At 44.8% G+C, this 23,883-nt stretch overlaps 1 protein-coding gene and 1 long non-coding RNA gene across 2 annotated transcripts in view; one reads left to right on the top strand and one right to left on the bottom strand.

Moving 5' to 3' along the window:
- MPG (N-methylpurine DNA glycosylase) overlaps positions 1 to 593 on the bottom strand; it is a 32,559-nt gene extending 31,966 nt beyond the window's left edge. The window contains exon 1 of the mRNA XM_075899194.1: positions 465 to 593. The gene's annotated coding sequence lies outside the window, so the exon portion shown is untranslated. The remainder of the gene's footprint in view (positions 1 to 464) is intronic.
- LOC142818573 (uncharacterized) lies at positions 481 to 14,111 on the top strand. The gene is made up of 3 exons (XR_012896104.1): positions 481 to 727; positions 9,669 to 10,117; positions 13,163 to 14,111. It is a non-coding gene; the product is annotated as an uncharacterized LOC142818573 (long non-coding RNA).
- The last annotated feature ends 9,772 nt before the right edge of the window (positions 14,112 to 23,883 follow it).

Raw genomic sequence — 23,883 nt, forward strand, 5'->3', positions numbered from 1 at the left:
CTGTACCCCGGGCCCCGCCTCCCCCAACTGCCGCCGGGGAGGGGGTGGGCCTGTACCCCGTGCCCCGCCTCCCCCAACTGCCGCCGCGGAGGGGGTGGGCCTGTACCCCGGGCCCCGCCTCCCCCAACTGCCGCCGCGGAGGGGGTGGGCCTGTACCCCGTGCCCCGCCTCCAACTGCCGCCGGGGAGGGGGTGGGCCTGTACCCCGGGCCCCGCCTCCCCCAACTGCCGCCGCGGAGGGGGTGGGCCTGTACCCCGTGCCCCGCCTCCCCCACTGCCGCCGGGGAGGGGGTGGGCCTGTACCCCGTGCCCCGCCTCCCCCAACTGCCGCCGCGGAGGGGGTGGGGCTGCAGCCAGTGCCCCTCAATTGCCGAAGAGCCCGGGGGAGGGCTGCGCCCAATGCCCCTCCCAACTGCCAGAGACCCCCGGAGACGGAGGAGGGGGGAGTCAGTGCGGGCGGCTCACCTGGGCCCGCGCGCCTCCAGCCGGCGCTGCGAGCGGGGGGAGGGGGGGGCGGCGAGGCCAAGCTCGGGAGGAGGCGCGCCGAGCTCCACCGGAAGGACCGCGCGCTGCCGGCTCCGCAGCCCCGCCCCGGCGCGAAACTCCCCCTCCCCCCCCCCCCGCACCTGCGGTCAAAGCCCACGGCCCCGCGCTCTCCTCAGAGGAGACCCTCCTCCGCCCCCCCTTGTTACTATGGGCCTGGCTGCGGGGCTGCCCGGAGAGCGCAGGTAAGGGGGAGCTGGCAGAGCGCACTCAGACCCTGCCATGGTTCGCCCGTCAGGAGCCTTCTGTGAAATCCTGTGATCCGCTTCCACTGCCCCCGCGTGCCCGCCGCCGCCTGGGGAAGCGATCCTGTACCCACAGGGTTAACCTGGGCTCATGGGGGTGATCTGGTCTCCCACACACACTTCTCCTCCCCCCCCCCCCAAGCACCAGCTCCACCTACCCCCCCCCCCCCCGCTGCTGCCACTGATGGAGAGAGGGAGTAGGCTGGAGCCAATATGCACCAGGAGCAGCTCTGTGGGCCCCCTCCCTCCCCCTTGCTGCCTCCTCCAGAGGCAGCGCGGAGGGTGCTGGGGGAGCCAGCTTAAATGCTGGTTCCCTAGGGTTACCATTTTTGAACTTTCGAAAAAGAGGACACTCCTGAGAGGGAGCGTGTCAGTATCCACCAACTGCTCAGGTTGTATTAATGTGTCATAGTGGGGCAGCAGGCAACCAGTCGGCCTGAGGAGATGGTTTTTTTAACTGGCTCCCTAAACGGACCAGCTCCGCCTGCCATTCCATGCTGCTGTCCCTGATACAGAGGTAACAGTGCAGGGGGGCTCCCCTGGGACTATCAAATAGTGGTGTAACCACTAAAGTGTCATGTGATTACATGACGATTCAATTACACGATATCTAACCTACCTACCTCCACATCTCAGGCACGTTAATTACCTTATTATATAAAATCCAAGGTGCTTGCCCACCCCTACACCATCCCCAGGCAAAGCAATTCTTGTATCCCTTGCTCTTGGGACCAGCCTCCCACACCACAGATCATTTTCCACCAGATGTGTTAGCTGCAGTTTTCCCAGCTGAATCTCATTGCTATTTTTAACCCCTGTTTCTAATCTGCAGGAGAGGACCATGATGGGGTATATATCTCATCACAGTCCTGAATAGATAGAAAGGGCCTATTAACCCTATAACAGGCTATCCCTGGAATATAGTCAGAGCTGCTAACCTCTTAAGTGATTAATCACAGTGGGGCAGAGGCATGCAGAGCTTATATAAAACGCAAGAAGGAGGATGGTGCAAGATAGGGGCTATGGGGAAAAAAGGGGGTGTTAAGTAAGAGACAAAAATAATCCTTGGGAGTCTTACCTGGGAATAGAGATGCTGGCCAGAACTAGAGGGAGGATGAAGTAACCACTGTGATGGGTTGGATCACAGACATCCCCTTCAGAATGTCACTGATGTGCTGATCATACCACTGAGCTCGCCTACCCTGTCCTGCTGGGCCAGAAGCTCTGGTCTCCCCCAGCAAAGGCACAGAGTTGGGATAACAGACCCTCAGCACAGTAACACAGACACTGATAATAGCTCATCTCTCTGAGGGCTCAATAACAGGGACTTGACAACACTTAGGAGTACAGCCTCAAATAGGGACCAGTCCCCCCAGTAAATCTGTCTTACTCTGAATAAAAGTTTTACACAGAGAAAGCTCATAAAATTTGTTCTCTTTATCAATGAAATAGATGTACACATCTGTTGTCCCTGTCCCCCAAGTAACAGTTATTTACACTGGGTTGATAATAAACAAAAGTGATTTTATTAAGTATAAAAGGTAGGATTATAATGATTGCAAGTGGTGACAGAGCAAAGTAAGTTAATAAGCTAAAATAAACAAAATATGCCAGCTAAGCCTAATACACTGAGAGAAATTGTTACATAACTTAATTCCTCCCCGTAGTTCTTACTTCAGGTAAAATTCTTCAAGTCAGAGTTCATCTTTTCTCTGACCTGGGCCTAACAGCTGCTCCCGTTGTTAGGGTTGTTTCTCGGTCTCTTCGGCTATGTCTACACTCGCGACTTCTTGTGCAAGTATGGCTGTTCTTGCACAAGAATCCGCAGAGCGTCCACACGGCCCGCCCGCTCTTGCGCAAGAAGATTTACAGTACGGTGTGGTAAGAGAGGGCTTCTTGCGCAAGAGCTATGCTCTTTTTTAACAGGTGTAAGCCCTCTTCGCAGGCTCTCTTGTGCAAGAGGGCAGTGTGGACGCTCGGCAGGGATTTTTTGCACAAGAAAGCCCTATGGCTAAAATGGCCATCAGAGCTTTCTTGCGCAAGAGAGCATCCACACTGCCATGGGCGCTCTTGTGCAAAAGCACAGGTCGCACATGGCAGTGTGGACGTTTTCTTGCGCAAGACTTCTTGCACAAGAACCCTTGCACAAGATGTTCTTGTGCAAGAAGCCACCAGTGTAGACATAGCCTTCATGTGTCCTCTTGTGGAGGGGAGCAGTTTGTGAAGCTAGTTAAAGACAATCATATATTGATTCTGTTCCTTAAATACAATTTTCCCAGTGTGGGAAGTCTTTGTTTCATCCTCCCCATCCCAAAGGAAAAAAAACAGATTCAGGCAGCATGGTCACCGGTCTTTGTAGGAACAACTAGGCTGTGTCTAGACTGGCCAGTTTTTCCGGAAAATCAGCCGCTTTTCTGGAAAAACTTGCCAGCTGTCTACACTGGCCGCTTGAATTTCCGCAAAAGCACTGACGAACTCATGTAAGATTGTCAGTGTTCTTGCGGAAATACTATGCTGCTTCCGTTCAGGCAAAAGTCCTTTTGCGCAAAACTTTTGCGTAAAAGGGCCAGTGTAGACAGCTCAGATTTGTTTTCTGCAAAAAAGCCCCAATCGCGAAAATGGCGATCGGGGCTTTTTTGCGGAAAAGTGCGTCTAGATTGGTATGGACGCTTTTCCGCAAAAAGTGCTTTTGCGGAAAAGTGTCCGTGCCAATCTAGACGCTCTTTTCCGAAAATGCTTTTAACGGAAAACTTTTCCGTTAAAAGCATTTCCGGAAAATCATGCCAGTCTAGACATAGCCCTACAGTTTAGGCTTACAGGAAAAACAAAACAAATTACAGATTGTTGCCTCAAGCACTGGGCCATTAAGTTCCTTAATTACCACTATTGGCTTTTACTAGAAGACTTAGTTTAATAAGGAGGTTTACACTTCTTATTTATAACTTCACATGCAAGAAAGATATATGCACACAAACAGAATCTACACATGCAGGGAATCACACGTTCTTGAAGGATAGGTTACTTGCCCCATTCTGCATAAAGCATATTTTAGTTATGCATATTCATATTCAAAAGCATATTTTGCATAAAAACATGGGGTGTAACATCACAGCCAAATGGAACAGAGGATGTTCTATTGGTAACTATTGGGCCAGCAGAGGGACACAGTAGATGGGGAAAAAACAACAGGGTCTAATATTGGATAGCATGTGGTTTTGGGGCTGGAACTTGGAGTGAAAGGTAAGCCTGGATGCTTCTACCAGCTACCAGAAAAGTGGCACAGTCTAGGTGGTGTAACAGAAGACTGCCTGACACATTTGTACTTTGATACCCCAGAAGAGGAAAACTGTATTCATCTGGCTACAGGGCCAAAATTGAGAGGGACTAACAGAATCCAGGGAAAGAGATGGTCTGGGTGTTGGAAGGAAGTATGTGTGCTAGGACTACATGTAGCTGTATTTCTCCAGCCTAGTAGTTGTGAAAAGAAGTTTGTTTAGTAGTAAAAACCTATCTTATTTTCTATACAGACTGTTATAGGCTTTTCAATTAATCTGAGCCAGAGTCCTCTTCTGTAAAAATCTACAGCTAGTCAGCTTTTGCTAGTGATTTTTCATTTTTCTGAGTTGACTGGAATTCTTGGATGGCCTGGAAGATGAGGCCCATCTTGTGATGGAGCTAGTTAGAAGCCAGGATCTCAAAAGGGCTGGCTTCCTTGGACGCAAGAATCTCTGACAAGCAATCAGGAATCATGGTCAGGAATCAAAGACTTCTTCTCTTACCTTGTATCCATGAAAGGGACTATTATATGCCAGAATAGTGAATGTTGTAAGTGTTTCAAATCTAGATAGTCTAATGGTTTCTTCTAACCACACAGATTCATGTAGCCACTTTCTGAATCTGTATGTAATAATTCACAGATGGATTTAATTCATACACTGGACCAAATCCCGTAATCCTTGAAGTAAATGGCAAAATTCCACTGGGTGCTAAACACTACAGAAATGGAAGCCATATAAGAACCTGAGGAAATGTAAGGACATCAATGGAATAAGGATTTTGCCATAAAAATAAGCATTTTAGGATGCTACTTGGAATGAAGAGGTGAATCCATCAAGTGACATGAAGAAATGGAAAACCTGATTAAAACAAGCGCCTTTTGAATAGCTGTCTTTTAGTAACACACTCTCCTTGCTGTCATTCAGTTGTTTTCCATATGTACTAGAAACAGTATGTAGATCTTGAGAGACCAGTGTTATCTGAACATGAACTAGTTCAATATGGCTTGACAGGCCTGATCCTTGTATACAGCTCCATGAGAGAGAGAGAGAGAGAGATTGGGCAGGACTACAATTATACAGGCAACCTTAACTCTGAAATTTTCTAATTGATTGCTTCACTCTGCAACATTATAAAATTGTTGTAACATAGTTTTGTTATTATTGATTCGAAGGTGTGAAATGACGAAGAACTTATTATACCCTTCTGTTCTAATCATTAATTACCCTCACTAATGGAAATATGACATTGCTGGCTTGAACGCTGCTGATCTCAATGGCCACTCATTTGATTTTTTTTATAACTTTGTCTTATAAAAAGTCTCTTGTATTTGATCATAGAATCATAAAATACTAGGACTGGAAGGGACCTCGAGAGGTCATCGAGTCCAGTCCCCTGCCCTCATGGCAGGACCAGGATATCTTCTCTCTCCATAGATAATTATGGTCATCAGGTTTAGCTTTTTGTTTTGTTTTTTAATGTTGGAATAATAGTCCCTTTTTCCAGTCTTCTGGAACTCCCTCAGTCTTCTAAGACTTATTGAAAAGTCACCTTAACAGTCCAGTGTGCTCCTCAGCCAGCTCTTTTAAAATTCTTTCATGCAAAGTATTCGGATCTGCTGATTTTAAAATTGTCTGATTTTAGTAGCAGGTGTTTAACATCCTCCTGTGATATTAATGGAATGGAAAAAGGTGTTGTCATATGATATAACTACATCATCTGTTTCCCCCCAAATACAGACATATTTATTGAACACTTCCACCTTTTCTACATAATAACTTTTCTACCATTTCAGTCTAGTACTGGACCAATATAATTGGATTCTTCTTGTTAGGAGTCTGCAGGATAGGCACTGTGGGAAAGGTTGGTCTCCTAGGAGACAGATCTATTTCATGCTCAAAGGAAGCATTTTGAAAACTAGCACCAGAGGAATGTGAATTGCTCCGAGTTACAGTATGTGCCATGTACTTCATCCATTTAATAATGTCCCTGTTATAGCATCATGGCTTAAAATAGCCCTTTGTAAAAGCTGATGTTAGACCTGCTTACCTACTGGACAAATAGACATTTTTCTTTACCCATAAGAAGTATGACTTAAAATTTGCTGATAGTGAAACACCCTGTCTTAGAAAGACAAAGACTATGGCAATCTGGGTGGTCAGCATTTTCTAGGAACAAAAGCCATGTGGGCAAATTGGTCCTCCAGAGCCCCCAGGAAATGCAGACCTCATGCTCTCTGACCTATTGGCCTGTTCCAGTGAGCAAAGGAGAGTATTGTGAGAAATAGGGAGCAGATTTTTCCAGCTGGGAAATATTCTCTAAGGGTATGTCTACACTTCATTCCTCTCTCTGGAGAGGAATGCAAATGCAGACACCCAAAATTGCAAATGAAGCGGGGATTTAAATATCCTGTGCTTCATTTGCATAATCGCATTATGGCGCTATTTTGAAATAACCCCTTTTTTCTCTTGAAATAGTGCTATTTCAAGATAAAACCCTTCTCTTGAAATAACCCTTACTCCCCAAAAAATTAGGAGTAAGGGTTATTTCGAGGGAGGGGTTTTATCTCGAAAGAACCCCTTTTTTCTCTTGAAATAGCGCTATTTCGAAATAGTGCCATAATGTGATTATGCAAATGAAGCGTGGGATATTTAAAACCCAGCTTCATTTGCAGTTTCGGGTGTCTGCATTTGCATTCCTCTTTCGGGAGAGGAATGAAGTGTAGACATACCCTAAGATCCCAAATCAAACTCTAGTGATGTTATCTGAAGACCTCTAAAGTCACTGAGCCAGATGACTGGGGGATAGTCAAGGCCAAATCTGCATAGTGTTGCAACCCTGTGCACCAGATTGTAACACTACTCAAATTTGACCCTACCACTTTCTGTCAGCATTCTAAATCTGTAAGGGACACCTTTCATCCAGTCTTCATTATGGCAGCATGACAGCCCTTGTTGGTTAAAATGGGATAACATTTTTCATTTAAATTGAGAGGCCCCATAAAATCCAGCACTGTTGGCAGTCCTATGCACTACAATGTTGCTTCTTAACGGCTACTCTGCTATGGTGACATTATGTCCTAATTGTTGCAATCATTTGCATTAGGATGCAAATGGGCGTGGATATATTTAAAGATATTTACTCTACATGTAACATAGCACTTGTTGCTAAAATTGACATGAAGTTGTTTGCCTTTTAGAATGAGGTAAGGACACTTGGCTTGAATATCAAAGACTAAGGTTACAGTATGCAATGTAGTTGCAGCCAGGTTGGCCCCAGGATATTAGCGAGACAAGGTGGGTGAGGTAATATCCTTTATTGGTCTAACTTCTGTTGGTGAGAGAGACAAGCTTTCAAGATACATAGAACTGTTTGTCTCACTTGAGCGCCTGGCTTGTAGATAGCATTTATTGGTGTGTTTGGGATGGTTACTGGTCTGGATCTATGAAGAAATCTGTTATCTACAGCCAGGCACTCAGTTACCAGAGAGTATGTTCCAAAGAGAAAATCCAGGATTTTCTTCACACACTGTCTTCATCAAACAAGGACACTCCACCAGAGAAGTAGACTGAATCACAGAACAGGCCACTGAGAAAATCTGTTTCAGTATAGAAATAAAACCACCTCTAACTGCCCACCAATGTTACTTCTATTTTTTTCCTATGTGCAGAATGAATTTTGTTATGGGCACCAAGGCATGCGTGAATGTGCACCATCAGTAGAAACACATGCCACTAGCTGTGTTTGTGGGTGGCTGCCTAAGCACTCAGCTTATAGGGAACACTCCTGCCCACCCCTACATCCCATGCTGGAACCCATAAAGTGAATCAAACAATGACAGCCCATATTCGAGCTTAAATTCATAACCTGGCTAGATACTAAAAATCATGGACTAGACAGAAACACTGGCTTTATGGCTTATTATTACAACAATCTGTATCCCATTAACCCCCTCTTTCTTGTCCTATAAGGGACAGCTGTGTTAACCAGTCACGCTATCTTGAATGGTTCCTTTTATGATATGTAATAAATTCTTATGCTAAACAGTCTGCATTTTGCTGTGAGGCTGGGGCCTTTCCCAAATCTATAGAAGTGCTGTGTGTGGCTCAAAACTTAATCTTGTCTTCTCTTTCATCAGCAGAAGTTGACCCAATAAGAGATATTACCTCACCCACCTTGTGTCTTTAAGGTTTTGGTAGTTAAGCTGAAATAGCAGAACTTGACAGCATACTGGGGGCAAACAGAGCACAGCAAAGCATTTGGCTACCTCAGCTCCACTGTGTGCCCAATTTTGCAAGGATATAAAGAACTACAGCTGACACTGAGTGGGGCTTGTGCACTTGCTATTTGGAAGCAAGCTGGTGCAACAGTCCTGGATTTGGGGAGCTTCGTGGCCTGAGTACCAGGGAAGGCAGCAAGCAAAGTGATTAAGTCAAATGTAATTAGCCAACATTACATTTTAAATAAAATAGTATTGTTTCCCTTTTTGACCAGACTGGATAGACAATTGGAGGGGGCCTCATAGATTGTTTCCATGAGGAGGAGAAATTGGTGATGAAGTCAGGTATTTCTTCAGTGTCATCTGTTTATTGCTGACTGGTTTTTGTTTGCACTATACACCCAGCTCTAAAGTCTCTATGTCTAAGGCCTGGGCGATACTATGGTGAAGCTGATGCATGGCAGGTTATGTTGACGTGGCTGTGTGTGCATATGCACTTAAATTTTTTTTCCGCTGACATAATTGCCCTGTTATACTGACTTAACATCACTTCCCCGAGTGGCATAGTTTAGGTCAACGCGATACCAGTGCAGACAGGGCATTACTTACATCAACTGTTAGTGGCCTCTGGGAGATGTCCCACAATGCCCCACCATGACCTCTCTGGAAGAAGAAGCTGTGTGAGCACAGCTTCAGTCCAGCTGTAGAAACGCCAACATCTGTGAGCAGATAACTTGGGCCATGGAGAAGCCCTACAAGCAACAGTGACAGATTCTTCCTAACTGGGGGGTGACAGCATGAGGCCTGCTGCCTATATAGCCCCACTCCCACCTCTTTTCACCCAGGCCCTATCTCTGGCTTAGCTGGAGCCTGGATTCCTTCACCAGGCTGGGATAGGAGGACCTGACAGCAGCCCCCAGCTGTGTCTCTGGGCCCCCAATCCAAAACAGGTGGACGGTGTGCAGATCTGCTTGGCTCTTACTCAGACTGGGCTCCAGCAGCTGGCCTGGCCAGAGGGCAGGGCCTCAGTGGGAAGAAGAGGGGCAGGAGGCTGGACTATTCCCAAAATAAAAGGATCAAAGTAACCTTAAATATTCTCACCCCAGAGTTCATCCCCTAAATCAGCATCTGTTATCTGTAGTAAAATCCCCCACCCTAAATAAATCCTTCCTTAGACCCTGCCTTAGGCAATAATCCTGCCACAGCACTAAGATGAAAATGGGGAACATTTATTAACTACACAACTTATAACAAAACTCTATGCACAGTACACTGCACACACTGTCTTATGCTCAGGGTAACTCACAAGGCCTAAGCCTGGACCCACGCTACCCTACTGTACAGTATACAATAATAAGGATTTCTTCCCCCTTAATCCCTGCACAGGATACCAGGAACACAGCTGGTCCGGGAACCAGGATCCTTGGAAAATCACCTCACAGGACCAGGAACCAATGGGAATAATGGAGATCTTCAGGAACAAGTAAGACATCTTCCCTCTCTTGATCCAATAAGCCTTGATGGTGCCTGGCATGGATGCCACTAAGACAGACTTGTGCTGGTTCCTTGTATGCATTTTGTGACCAGGCAGATTTTACAGTTGGTCACATGATATTTCCTGCCTTCTGAGTAACCAGGCAGATCACAACTGTACTGAGCATCCTCCATAAACTCTTAAGCAATTAATCACTAGCATCAAGAAGATGCCACTGGGACAGAACAACAGAAGCCCAAGATGGAGGCTGAACCAGGAGCAGTCTGAACAAAAGGATTAAGTCTCAAACAAAACAGCTACACGGCCTGTGGAGAAAAGAGGACAGGAGAGGACACAGATGGTAAGGTGGTGGGGCAGCTTCCCGCGTGGCCTAGGGGATAGGGCGCTCGCCTGGGAAGGACAGGGTTGTGGGTTCAAGTCCCAGGTCAGTCAAAACCAGTTGGCCCTGGGGCTGGCAGGATAAGGGGTGCCCTGACAATAAGGTGGTGGGGCAGGTTCCTAGGGGGTAGGGTGCTGGCCTGGGGAGGGCAGGGGCATGGGCCCCAAGCACTGGGTCCAGTCAGGTCAAGACAGCCAAAACCAGTCAGCCCTAGGGTAGGAGGGATCTACTTTCAACAGACTCCCTCTGTTCTGGCACCCCTAGCTACAAGGGGGAATAGGAACAGTGCTTCATGAAAGTCCAGGAGCTGTAGCAGGAGTATGAGAAGGTAAGTGAGGCTAATAGTTATTCTGGGGTGGAGCTCAGACCTGTCACTTTTATAAAGAGCTGCATGCAATCCTCAGCTGAGACACCACCATGGATACTTTGGAGTTGATGGCTCCCACACTGAACAGTGATGAGGACAAGTATGGGAAATAGGTAAGGGGTATCCAGCTATGCAGTGAGCCAGAGCATGTTTTTGACACCCCTACAACCTAGCCAGTCCCTGCAGTTCATCTGGTCACTATAGTCCAACATGAGCAAGTAGGATGCAGAGAAAGGAAGTAACCTCTGGTAAGTGTGCTGTTTGCTTGGAGGTTTCACCCCTGTAATTTCAAAAGTAGCAGTATCCATCTGCTGTCTTATTCTTTTTTGCTTATGCTACAAGAGATTGTGTAACTCTCCCTTTAAAATTAGGCAGAGGGGGGCATGCAGAACATTCTGTTTATATGGATAGGGATGGCCCATGAATGAGAATCTAGTTTTTAGTTCTATAAGACAGCAGAGACCTGTTACAAGATACAGACACATTCCATGGATCACATTTCATGTATCAAGGCTTCCTACTGTCTGTTAAAATAGAATACAGAGGGGATTTGTCACAGGTTAAACATGGACAAGAAGATAACTGGTCTTAAATACTATGGATGATTCTATGAATATCTTTTCCCATCAGTCTCACAAGGGTAGCCATCTTAATCTGTATCTGCAAAAACAATGAGGAATCCTGTGGCACCTTAAAGATTCACAGGTTTATTTGGGCATACGTTTTTGGGGGTAAAAATCACTTTGTCAGATGCATGTGACTTCAAGGCCAGTGTAAATATTTGCTGGGAAAATCAAAATAAAATCCCACTGCTACTCTTGCCATATAGTGAAAATACATCCTTTTTGCTTAACTCAAAGCTTCGTCTGTCTTATGTCTGTTTTCTCTCTGCAGAACTCAGAACTAGCAATAGGTCCTATTGGATCTTCAAGCTGACATGTTTTAAATCTTTACTGCAGGATTTTCCAGGCAAGTCCCACTTGCAACGGCCTCAGTAATAACCGGTGTGTCTCTCCAGGAAAATCTTTTCTATTAATCTTTTAGCTAAATTTAGACTCTCTTCACAAAATAGTTGCAGTTTTGAATTTAGCCACATCACAGACAGAAACTTTCCAACCTGACAACCTCTCCCTAAGGCTATGTCTACTCAGGGCTTACAACTGCACTCCACAGGCATAGTGAGCCATGTGCTTACACCACTATGGATTGAAGCCAAACTGTGTTGTAGCCACAGCTGACAGAATTATGAGTTACAAACAATTTATTCGCCAAATATTTAGTTATCCTGAGCTGTCCAACATCTAGAATCTTTGTGGTTAAAATGAAGCCTTATGTTATACCTTCCATTTCAGTGCTTAAACTGTTTTTTGCTTCTCTTTCTGAATCTTTAATAAAAGGCTAATAAGGATTTTTAATGGTGTCTTTGCCATGGCGCTAACTAGACTGAGGGCTCTGTACACCATACCGCAAACCTTATTTAACACTGTTTAATGCTGGAAAGGGTCAGCATCATGTAAACACCTTTAACTCTTTGAGCATATACATTCCATCTGAATTAATAGAACCAGCTCATTTCTACCTACTGACTTCCAAAAATGTGTGCACAGCAGCCTCTTGACGGAAGGCATGTTTCCATCCCCCATCCAAGCTTAGATAATGCTAAGCACATTTAATCTGAACATTTTTTATTAATGCTAATTAATCCCCTTGTGAAATCCTAATCTTCATTTACTGTTGGGGAAACTGAGGCACAATGAAATTACATGTTTTGCAGTAACAGAGCTGAGGCTGGAATTCAGGAATTCCTGATCCCCAGACCTATATTCAGGTGGAGGTGAGCAAATTCTGCAAAAATGTTCCATTGCTATTCGTTCAAATATTTGAAGGAATTCACTCTGTGTTCAGATTAACAAAACCAGAAGGGTTCATTATGATAATCTAGTCTGACCTGTGTATAGCACTGGTCAGATAATTTCATCCAGTGATTCCTTCATCAATTCTATATCTTGTGGTTAAACTACCACTCTTTTGGAAAGATACCCTCTCTTGATTTAAGCCTTCATCTGGTAGTAAATTCTCCACATCCCTTGCTAATCTCTGCCAATCATTAATTATTGCTAAATATTCACTTCTTTTCTGCTCCCTGATCCTCACAAACATACATCATCTCAGTTACTGGGCTAATTGCCCCATTAGCTCAGCAGTGACCACTAAGTATCAGGCATCCCCACTAGCAGAAAATTAATTGGCTCCAATTAAGTTTGCAGCCATATCTGTGCTACAACTCAGCGACCAGTGTGCTAAAGCCAGCTGTCTGTCAAGCGGCACCAATTACCTTTGTCCCGCTCGAAGAACATCCCTACCCCTCTCTAGATATGGCCTGTGAAAGGAGACTGACGACCGTCCCAGCAGGACCAGCCGTGAGATAAATGCGCAGCATGGACTAACTAGACGGAAGAGACAGAAAAGTCATATAAGATAATAAATAGCCTGTGCATACATACACACACAGACACACACACACACACACACAGAGAGAGAGAGAGAGAGAGAGAGAGATATTTCTTTATTTAGAGGATTGTATTCATTTACGTGTATTTAATAACATACATGTATATATCTTCTACTATATATTTTAGAAAGATTGAGCATCTGTCTGTGTGTCCATCCATCTTTGAGTCCATTTGTTCGAGAACTCCTCCTAAATGGTAAGAGCTAGGACCTCCAAATTTGGTATGTAGCTTTCCCTTATCAGAACTTCAAGCAAGGTTAGGTGTTGGTTGTGCAAGGACAGTGGGATGTGCGTGGAATGCAATTGTTTCCCATCAAATGGAAAGGAAGGGGTGTAATAGCAGGGACAGCTATACCTCAGAATGACCATGGGGAGGGAGGGGATCAGCAAGCCCGGGGGGACAGTTATACCCCAGTAGGACCACAGGAGGGCAGCAAGTGCCCCACCTCCAGGGAACAATGGCTGGCTAACTGCATGGCCCCTGCTATCCCAGCCTGCCCCAGGGAGCAGCTGGCCAGCATGGCCCCCACTGGCCTGGGCTAGCCCTGGGGAAAGCCCGCAGCAACCCCCACCTGCTGCCCTGAGCTCCCACACTCTGCTCTGACTCCTGCACCTCCTACCCTCTGTCCTGAGACCCTCCTTACCCCCTAACCTTGACTCCTGCACCTCCACACATTCCCAGCCCTCTGTCCTGAGCCCACACCATATCACTTTGCTAGTAACATACGTTAATGATGGCAGTAGCTACAAAGGAAATAGAGCTGTAATATACAGCGAACATTTTCTTATTTTCTTGTGTGTGTGAATATATATATAAAATTTGAACTATTATTTTTTATATAAAAAAATTGCATCTATTTAATGTTATTGTAGGTAGGTGGAATCCAGTTCCATATTATTTTGGCCACCATAAAATAACCTTCTGTTACACTGTAACACACATACACCCCCTCTACCTCCATCTCTCTTCTGCCAAGTAACATAATGACAGAGCATTACTAAATCTTGATTGGTGGTTCTGGCACCATGTGACCAGGAGGACTGACAGAACTGCGAGCCCTTGGACAATCAAAAAACAGGACTATGTAGCACTTTAAAGACTAACAAGATGGTTTATTAGGCGATGAGCTTTCGTGGGCCAGACCCACTTCCTCAGATCAAATAGTGGAAGAAAATTGTCACAACCATATATACCAAAGGATACAATTAAAAAAATGAACACATATGAAAAGGAGAAATCAAATTTCAGAACAGAAGGGAGATGGGGGGGAGGGGAAGGTAAATGTCTGTGAGCTAATGATATTAGAGGTGATAATTGGGGAAGCTATCTTTGTAATGGGTAAGGTAATTAGATTCTTTATTCAAACTCAGGTGTAAAGTGTCGAATTTAAGCATGAATGACAATTCAGAGGATTCTCTTTCAAGTGCAGTCTTAAAAGGCCTTTGAAGCAGGATGCAGGTAATGGACAAGGTGTGTGTGTGGAGGGAGGGGGAAGTGCCAGCTCTGCACTCCCTGATGGGTAGTAGCCTCAGGTGGAAGGGGTGGAGTTGGAGGCCAGCTTCTCCCTGCCAGCTCTTCAGTGTCACCTGAACCACCGAGCCACGGCTCCAGTGGCTATTTAAGGGGCCTGGCTCGATGTCCGCTGCTGCAATAGCAGTAGTGGTGGCTGGGAACCCTGGACCCTTTTGAATCGCCGGTCCCTGGGGCAGGTGCCCTCTTTGTCAGCAGGTCTGCATGTGACCCTCTGATATATTTCAAATTATACCTCAATAACTCTTCTCTGAGAGGCTTATTTATATACATTTCCATTAAATCATCCCTCATTGGCTCTGGGATTAGCTGCTTCCAGCAAGCACAGTGTCACGTACACAGTAGATTGCAGGGTTGTTGCAAGCAGGTCAGTGTTGTGTACTAGATAGTGGCTGGATACAGAGCTTCCTTCTCACAGAAATGTGTTCACCTTAAGACACTGTCTTGTATACTCAGAAATGGTATGATATATATGGCTCTAACTAATGGTCGAACAATATAATACAGTTTAGCTTTCCATTACATATCTCCTTTTAAGTTTTTTTTTTATTCCCACCATATTCAGAGATTTACAATATTTATACTATCATTCTGTCTTAGTTCAGTACATAAGTTTGGTGCCTCAGAATCACAATTTTTTTTTAATTACACAACAACTTGGTCGTCTGGCAGTCAACGAGTTGCCATGACAGTTTCCAGTCGGTTTGAAGTCTGAGTCTTGTTGTTTTGCATCCATCATCTGTACAGTTTGCTCTGCTGATTGTTCTTTATGAGGAATAACTTTTAGATGTTAATGATTTGCTGAATTCTCCACTATTGGTCTTGATCCCATATGATTTAGCCAATTGAGTCTTGGTTTTTTTTAATGATACATGGAGTTCTCCATCCTTTTTTGCTATCCAGTTTGACACAGGGTCTAGGCTGAGCAGTTTTCTTATGTAGCTTATGAACACTTTTATAAAAGACATTACTATTTTTGCCTTTTTATCTAGTTTGGCTATGCTCTTCCTGTCTAGCTACTTTAGAGTTTGGAAAAGAACCTAAGTCGGAACAGCAGGTCTGGGCTGTCTTCCCATCACAAGCTGTTTTGGATTATATCCAGTAGCTGTTATTGGGGGCTGATCTGTAACTCAGAAGAATGTGGAATGGATCTTCCTGGTTTAAGAATTTCTTGGCTGTCTGTACAGCTCTTCATTTGCTTGGGGGTAATATGGGTTACTAGTAATATGATCAAGATCATATTTCATTTGGAATAATTTAAAGTCCACCGCTGTGAAGCCTGGTTTTTAGGTCATCACGAATTGTTCAGGAGTACCAAAGTGAGCAAAAGTGTACTTTGAGTTTCTTCGTAAGGCTGCAGCATGTTATGTCTTTTGCAAACATTATTTCTACATACCTGGAAAAATAGTCCACTATAAACCTAGTCCTTTGAATTTGCATAAATCTGCAACTAGTCTCTTCCATGGTCTTGCTTTTCGAGGGGGTATACAAACATATGGATGAGGGTGATCCAGTGGATATGGTGTACTTGGATTTTCAGAAAGTCTTTGTCAAGGCCCCTCACCAAGGTTCTTAAGCAAGGAAAGTAGTAATGGGATAAGAGGTAAGGTCTTCTCACTAGCTTGTTAAAAGATAGGAAACAAGGGATAGAAATAAATGGTCAGTTTTCAGAATGGAGAGAGGTGAACAGTGGAGTCCTGCTGGGATCTATACTGGGACCAGTGCTGTTCAATGTATTCCTAAGTGATCTGGGGAAAGGGACAAACAGTGCGGTGGCAAAGTTTGCAGATGATACAAATTTACCTAAAATAGTTACGTCCAAAGTTGACTGCCAAGAGTTATAAAGAGATCACACCAAACTGTGTAATGGGGCAACAAAATGGCCTATGAAATTCAGTGTTGATAAATACAAAGTAATGCACTTTGGCAAACATAAATCCAACTATACCTATAAAATGATGGAATCTAAATTAGCTATTACCACTCCAGAAAGAGATATTAGGTGTCGTAGTGAGTAGTTCTCTAAAAACCTTTACTCAATGTGCATCAGCAGTTGAAAAAAGCTGCCAATATTAGAAAACATTAAGCAATGGATAGATGATAAAACAGAAAATATAATACCCTTCTATAAATCCATGACACACTCACTCCTTGAATACTGGGTGCAGTTCTAGTCAGTCCATCTAAAAAAAATCTTTTTCAGTTTTAATTTATAGAGAAGGACAACACAAATAATTAGATGTATGGAACAACTTCTGTATAAGGAGAAATTAGAGACTGAAACTCATCAGCTTGGAAAAGAGATGACTAAAGGGGGTTATGATAGACATCTATGGAATCATGTGAATGGTGTGGAGAAAGCGAGCTGGAAGGGCTTTTTACTCCTTCACATAACACAGCGCTGTGCCGCCAAACAGCTGATCGACACAGCGCAGCAGCCATTTTGGTGTAAATGAAACAGCGATTATTTGAATCACCGCTTCATTTTCCTATGTCTAGTAAACTAATCTACGTGGCTCCGTCGACAGAGCCATGTAGTCTAGACATACCCTAACTGCCAAAAACAGAGTAAACAACAGGAGATGGATCAGTCAATAATTGGCCTTTCTGTTCATTCCCTCTCGGGCACCTGACACTGGTCACTGTTGGAAGACAGGACGCTAGGCTAGATGGACCTTTAGTCTGACCCAGTACTTCTGTTATGTTCAAGGCCTCAGGTGTTCTGGGCCAAATAGGACCCAAATTCTGAGATGAGCTTCCTTTATGTCTGCATACGCACACATGCTCTCCCCCTCCCTCCCACTGGTATGGTAGGCTGCAAATTCTGCAGCAGCAGCAGTAGTTAAATTAAAAAGATGAGGATTTATTGATTTAAATGCAAAAGGATCCCTGCTCTGATATGCTTACATATTTAATCCTGTTTATTTCATGCTGTCACTAAACATCATTTTCAGTATATCACAGAAGTTTGCATTGTTAAGGCATTTTGCTGAAGATGTCAAGAGCAAGCCAGAGGTTTTGGCAGGTGGCCAAGGCAAGACTGAGGGTAGATTATCTGGTGAGTCGTGTTTATGGACTAAGCACATTAGCTTTATATGTCAGCAGTGAAATAATTAACAATGTGGATACTTCAGTTGTCATGGGTAGGTTTCAGAGTTAACAGGCCATTGAGATGAAGGGAGCAACCCCAGCTTCCAGAGCTATTTCCAGCTGCCTGCAGACCAAGACAGGCATTGCTCACCTGAGTACAGTCAGGGCATGTTTAGAAGCTGTTCTTCTCAATCATAAGGGCTAGACATACAACTCTTTCCAGAAAAGCTTGGAGTTTGCAATAGAAGGCAGTGGCCAGGAGCAGATTTTGCAGCCTATTGTTTAGCCACAGAATGGTGGGATACATGGAGCCGACCTTTGCCCTTAGCATTTAAATAACATAGTTTCTCTGGACATTTAAAGTCACAGTTGCGCTTTTCCCAGGCTGGCTAATTTAAATAAGCTACAAAATAAAAATAAAAAATCCTCTCTAATCAAAGCACAAAAATGACCCTGGGAATGGAAACACTGCTCTGAATAGCTTGCCCAGCCTTCCGCTCCGTCTCTGCCCTGTCAGCCTGCAATGCACCATATGGATGGCCTTTCCCAGAAGAAGGTCACTGAAACAACCAACCTCCCTATTTCAGCTCCACACACTTGCAGTAGCCTACAGCGTGCTTATGAGTAGCTTGGTGGGGTGAGGGGCTGGACAGTAACAGTCAGCACTCCTATCTCGGAGCCACCAGTGTGGTTGCTGTCCACAAAGGCATTGTGCATCTTCTCTGCTGTCTGTCCATTAGACCTGTTTAGAGTGAGCTCTTCCAGCACCAACCGGTTGCTGTTCTGTCACTCATCTTATCACCCCATTTCCTCTGATTGCAGAGACTGTAGTCTATGCTGGTACTAAGAAGATGCAATTGCCATAGAAGATCAATCCATCATTTGTCTATAAAATCTTCAGTACCCTACCTCCACTGTGGCTAGTACCAGAAGCTCAAGAGGAAGGCAAAGCCCCCAAAATGTCAGTTGCTCAGTGACCTATTCACATGCCTCTGGTGAGGAACAAAAAACAGGACTATGTAGCACTTTAAAGACTAACAAGATGGTTTATTAGGTGATGAGCTTTCATGGGCCAGACCCACTTCCTCAGATCAAATAGTGGAAGAAAATTGTCACAATAGTCTTCCACTATTTGATCTGAGGAAGTGGGTCTGGCCCACGAAAGCTCATCACCTAATAAATCATCTTGTTAGTCTTTAAAGTGCTACATAGTCCTGTATTTTGTTTCAGCTACACCAGACTAACACGGCAACATTTCTATAACTAATCTGGTGCAGAAAGCTTCATATTTAGCTCTGCTGCCTGGCTGTACCTGGATTGTATGGTGCCAGAAATAAATGTCGATATCAGTAACAATATTATTTTTCATGTTCTTGAGGAAGGTTAATCTGCCCTTCCCCATGCGCATCAACAGACGTAGCCATCTTTGGAAGGTGAGCCCAATGTTTGCTAAGGAAGAGCAGGGCACTCAGAGGGCAGCAAAAGCAGGGACCCGGGGTGCTGCTTCAGAGGCTGTGCAGTGTACTTTCAGAGGCACTGAGATGCAACAGTGAAATGTTAAGTAACTGAGTGTTGAATACCCAACAAATCTACCAGTGCTGCGAGAATATGTGTATAAATGAGACTACATGGAGAAAGCCCTTCTCCTGGATACCCAGCACAGAGAACGGAGGAACCCATCTGACCTCTGACAGTGACTGACTGAATTAATTAATTCCTGGAGACACCTGAGCCCATAATACTTCCTCAAAGAGAAAGAAATGGCCCATGTGAAACAATGTGGCGGAACTTTGTAACCAAATGCCAATGGAGCTATTTCCTCATGTATTCATATTCTGTCTGGAAGGAAGCAGGCAAGGCTTCCAAGCCATGTAAGTTCTCCAATGTCCGTTAGAGACATACCTTTCCCAAATGGAGCAGTACAAAAATGTACCATCCTCTTACCTTGCTCTCCTAGGTTAGTCAATTAAACCGCAAATGGGAGAGATTTGAGTTTTGTATAAGGTGCTAATTAAGAGGAAGCTTACCTGTCTGGGAACTAGCAGGGCTTCTATTAAGCCAGGAGGTTGGCAGCAGAATCTCTTTCCCTGAGGTAAGGGAGAAGGAAGGCGGGGTAGGTTTATGAAGGAGGCCTACGGTGTCCGACTAGGAAGGTTAGCAAAGGAGAAGCTTAAAGAAGAATGGTAGGAAGTAGTCCAGGCAAGACAGCAATAAGGTTGGTAAAATCCCAGACCTTTATTGCTCATTACAGAGACCTGGACTGGAACCCAGAGTAGAAGACGGGCCTGGGTTCCCCTGCCATCCCCTGCAGAGTAGCATTGCTTGGGGCCTGAGTCACTGCCTGACACTGCTTGGTCAGGTAGACTTAGGATGAATCCCCTAGAAGGGGAAATCGCAGTGACCTGGCTGAAGGAGCAAGTCACAAAGTAGCCATACGGCGGCTCTGTGAGCAGGAAGAGCACGGCAACGCTGTAACTGTTGTCAACTTTGCCTAGCTTGTTCCAAGCCTATTAATATTTGTTTTCTTCAGATGTTCACAATGCCAGCTATTGGCGAGCCACCAGCCATGGGTGTGTTCCCTACCTAGCTCAGAGCAGCAGCATGGTCCCACTGCATAGCACCAGAGTCAGGCCATACTTGGGGGAGGGCTGTGACTAGTCAGCTCTGGTGTGGAACCAGGCACAGTTAATCCCCAGAATTGCTGTAAGGACCCATCACTGAGCAAAGAGTAGAGTGCACTGTGATAGGATCAGAAAGGATCCTCACAACGGTATTGGGCTATTACTACATGGAAGCAGAGGAATTACTCAGCGTAATACATAAGGCTGCTCCCTATAAATACACAGCCATGTAAGGCACCACGAAATTTGGGGCATCAGATTGCCCCACATTTTGTGATGCACTAGGCAGCTGCATTGCTGCAGTATGCAGCATTGCGGGCTCTGGTGGCTGTCCCCAATCCTGAGACAGCCCTAAGAGAGTGCAGGACCTGGGACAACCTTCCTGCACATTCCACCCCTTCCCTTAAGTTCTCATTCCACCTCCTCCCACCCCTCCTATGAGTGCAGGGGGCAGTTTCCACCTCTTCCTCCAAGCCCAAGCAGAGTCCTTCCTGACTTCTCTGACAGCATGCCCTGAAGCCTGGGAGTTGGTCACTCTGTTTTAGCTTATCACTTTAAGAATGTTTCTGCTGCTCAGAAAATTAGCTCACCCAATTTTAAATGCAGCCATGGTGTTTCATTCTATTCCTTTTATCTACAATTTAAAAAAATGCATTGCCAACATGTGGTGCAGGTTAAAAATAGCAACTGTTTAATTAAAATAAGCCTTAGGAAAGCTCACACTTCTCCAGTGACACACTGAGTCCTCCTCTAAACATGTGGGAGACACAACAACATGGTCATCTAAGTTAACATGATTCAAATTAGGGCTCAGAATCATTCTATGGCTGATTAAGAAAAGAAAAGACTCAACCATATATACTGAGAATAGTTCATATCCCTGGAGAATGCAGCTTCACTGTGTGCCCAGGGATAGATGGGCTAGAGTACATAGCTGTGGTGTCTTACATTAAGCTGTTCCTTTTCTTAGTTCGAGTGTGGGTGTGTGAAAGGAGTGACCTATCGTATTTATATTTGAAATTTATGGGAATCATTCTTTAGCAGGGTGGAATCCTACAATAATGTTACGTTATTGGTTTTAGGCAGTGAAGGTGCCAGAAATAGTATTTCACAAACGGCAATGCATTGCAATGAGATGGGGCAATGAAATTCCACAGGGCTATTATTATCTTATTAAACATTCCTACAGTGCAGAAACCGGTACAAGAGGCAATGCCTGCCCATGGCTCTTGAGCGACCAGCACTTACATTCATTCCCACAAAGCTGAGTCAGACTCTTAGTGCAACCACTGAAGCAGCTGGCAAACTGATCACTCTCTGGGATTCAAATCTGAATAGACAGTTAATTATGATTCTTGTCTCAGATCCTTTGACTTTAATGAATCGTGTGAAGAGTGTTTTCTTACAAACACATTAAGCAAATTACAGCATGTGGAATATGTGGCATGGAGACATTGCTGATCCTCAGTGACTGGGGTGTGGGTTAGACAAGGTTGTGGGATCTGGCAGTGCCCTTTGAGACCAGTGTTCCCTGGTTGCTTAGCACTTGGGCAGACACCCAGAAGCGATTCAGATTCCGCCCAGCTGATTAGCAGAGTGCCCACAGTCAGCAGCATGTGTTTTTAATGGTGGTGTACATCTGCACATGTCTCAGTGCACATAACAAAATTTATTTCACACATGAATGGAAAAATTAAAGGGAACAGTCTTTGTGAGCACTCATCATGGGGGTTTCAGGCTTGTCTACAGGACTTTCTAGAGGAGGACAGAGCACTTTAAAAGTGTCTTGGCTGTTCCTTCTCCAAGGGACTCCAGAGGGCTTTTGGGAATTTTCCTTCTTGAAGATTCCAACTTGTGGAGCTCCACAGGATGTGTGATTGCCTATTTGGGCCAATATGAGCATCAGAGCCTTGGGGCAGAGCAATGTGTATGCGATGGGCCACAGGATCAGAAACATGCTGATTCCTGGCATGGGAGTTTCCCTGGGGATTGTGGGAGTTTGACTTCTGCTCCCATGAGTTCTCTGATGCCACACTATTGTACTGTGCAATAGCATCATTGTTGAGCTGTGCTAGTGTAGACAAGGGGCAAACCGATGAAGGTCATTCATCCCAAAGAACATGGCTAGAGAGGGCACGTTGTACCACTGGTGCTTACAGCTCTGCAGTCCCAATGGTCCCATTACCAACAGCTCTGCTCCCTAGTGCAGAACTGGCCACAGAGAAGATTTTGCCTGGAGCTCTCTGTTTGCCCTCCCCTCTGAAGAGGCACCCTAATCTGGGATGACATGTTGCACTGTGTAATGGAGACTGATTCCTGAATCCCCAACCCACTCCCTGGAAGGGAGGTTTGTTGGGAGTGACTTTCTGGTTTCAGAGCAGTGTTTCTTAAACTGTGTTCTGTGGGATACTGGTGTGCCGTGGAGAGCAACAGAATTTAAAATGGCCACCCTTAAAGGGGCAGGTGACCCTTTTTGGGTTTTTTTTTGCTTAATAATTTTTCCCGAACCCTTTTTTTTTCCTCAATAACTTCCCCCCAATCTCCTCCCCCTTTGCTGACTTTTTTTTTTTTTTTTTTTTTTTTGCTCAACCAAAAATCCTTGGTGTTGTTCATAAAAAAATTATTGTTTGGTGTTCCTCGGTCTTAAAAAATTTAAGAAACACTGTTCCAGAGAGTGCATCTGAGGCTGAGCCTTCCATTCAACATGAAGAGCTGCTCTTTGGATTCCCTGTACTGGCTGTCTGATTAGATGGACCCTGTTACTCCCCTAGAAATAGAGGGTATGATTCCCAGGGAGCCCAAATTTCTTCCACTAGCAAGGGGTTGATTATGGAAGAGGCACAAGAAGGTCTAATTCTGAGATCCCCACCTAAACCTAGATAAGCCAGAGCCCCAAGTTTCTCCTCATGGGTTCCAAGCCCAGAAGGAACTCTTATGATCATCTAGTCTGACTTTTTGTATAACAAAGGATCCATAAAGTTCAGTCCTCTATGCACAGCCTCAAGGATTTGCGCTCAGGATCCTGAGGTCCTGTAGGCATGAGCCATTCTACTAAGCCATGTGACTGCCAATAATAAGTACAAATTCTCATCCCACTCTTGGAACTTGTTTTACTTTTGAAGAGCCCTGCGTTGTTTGAAATCTCTACAGGGAGAGGCTTACAGATTGTGATCAAGGCCCCTCTTAGTCTTCTGTTCGATACACTAAGTAGATTGAACTTTAGTCTGTCTCTCTGTGCCGTTTTTTCACACCTTGGGTCATTCTTGTGTACTCTTCAACCCTTTCAAGTGTTCAATATTCTCTTTAAGATGTGGACACCAGAACAGTGCACAGTATCCAGCAACAGTTTCACCTCCATATTCACACTCGGCAGTTCCCTGCTTAGACATCCTTGGGTCCCATTTCCTCGTTTACCTCATCCCACATTACATTGGGAGCAAATCAACCTCCTAATCCGAAGAACGGTGACTCCTGTTGCTTGAGACCACTGGCACTAAAATCCTCCTGTGGTACGTGGGAGACTTCTAGGTCTTGGCTCTTTAGCTCCTCTTTTTAATACTGCACTCAAGTTATTCATGTCCATGGCTGCCTTCTGTGTTTGGCTGG

This window comes from Pelodiscus sinensis, chromosome 16 (assembly GCF_049634645.1).
Source record: "Pelodiscus sinensis isolate JC-2024 chromosome 16, ASM4963464v1, whole genome shotgun sequence".
Lineage (NCBI taxonomy): Eukaryota > Metazoa > Chordata > Testudines > Trionychidae > Pelodiscus > Pelodiscus sinensis.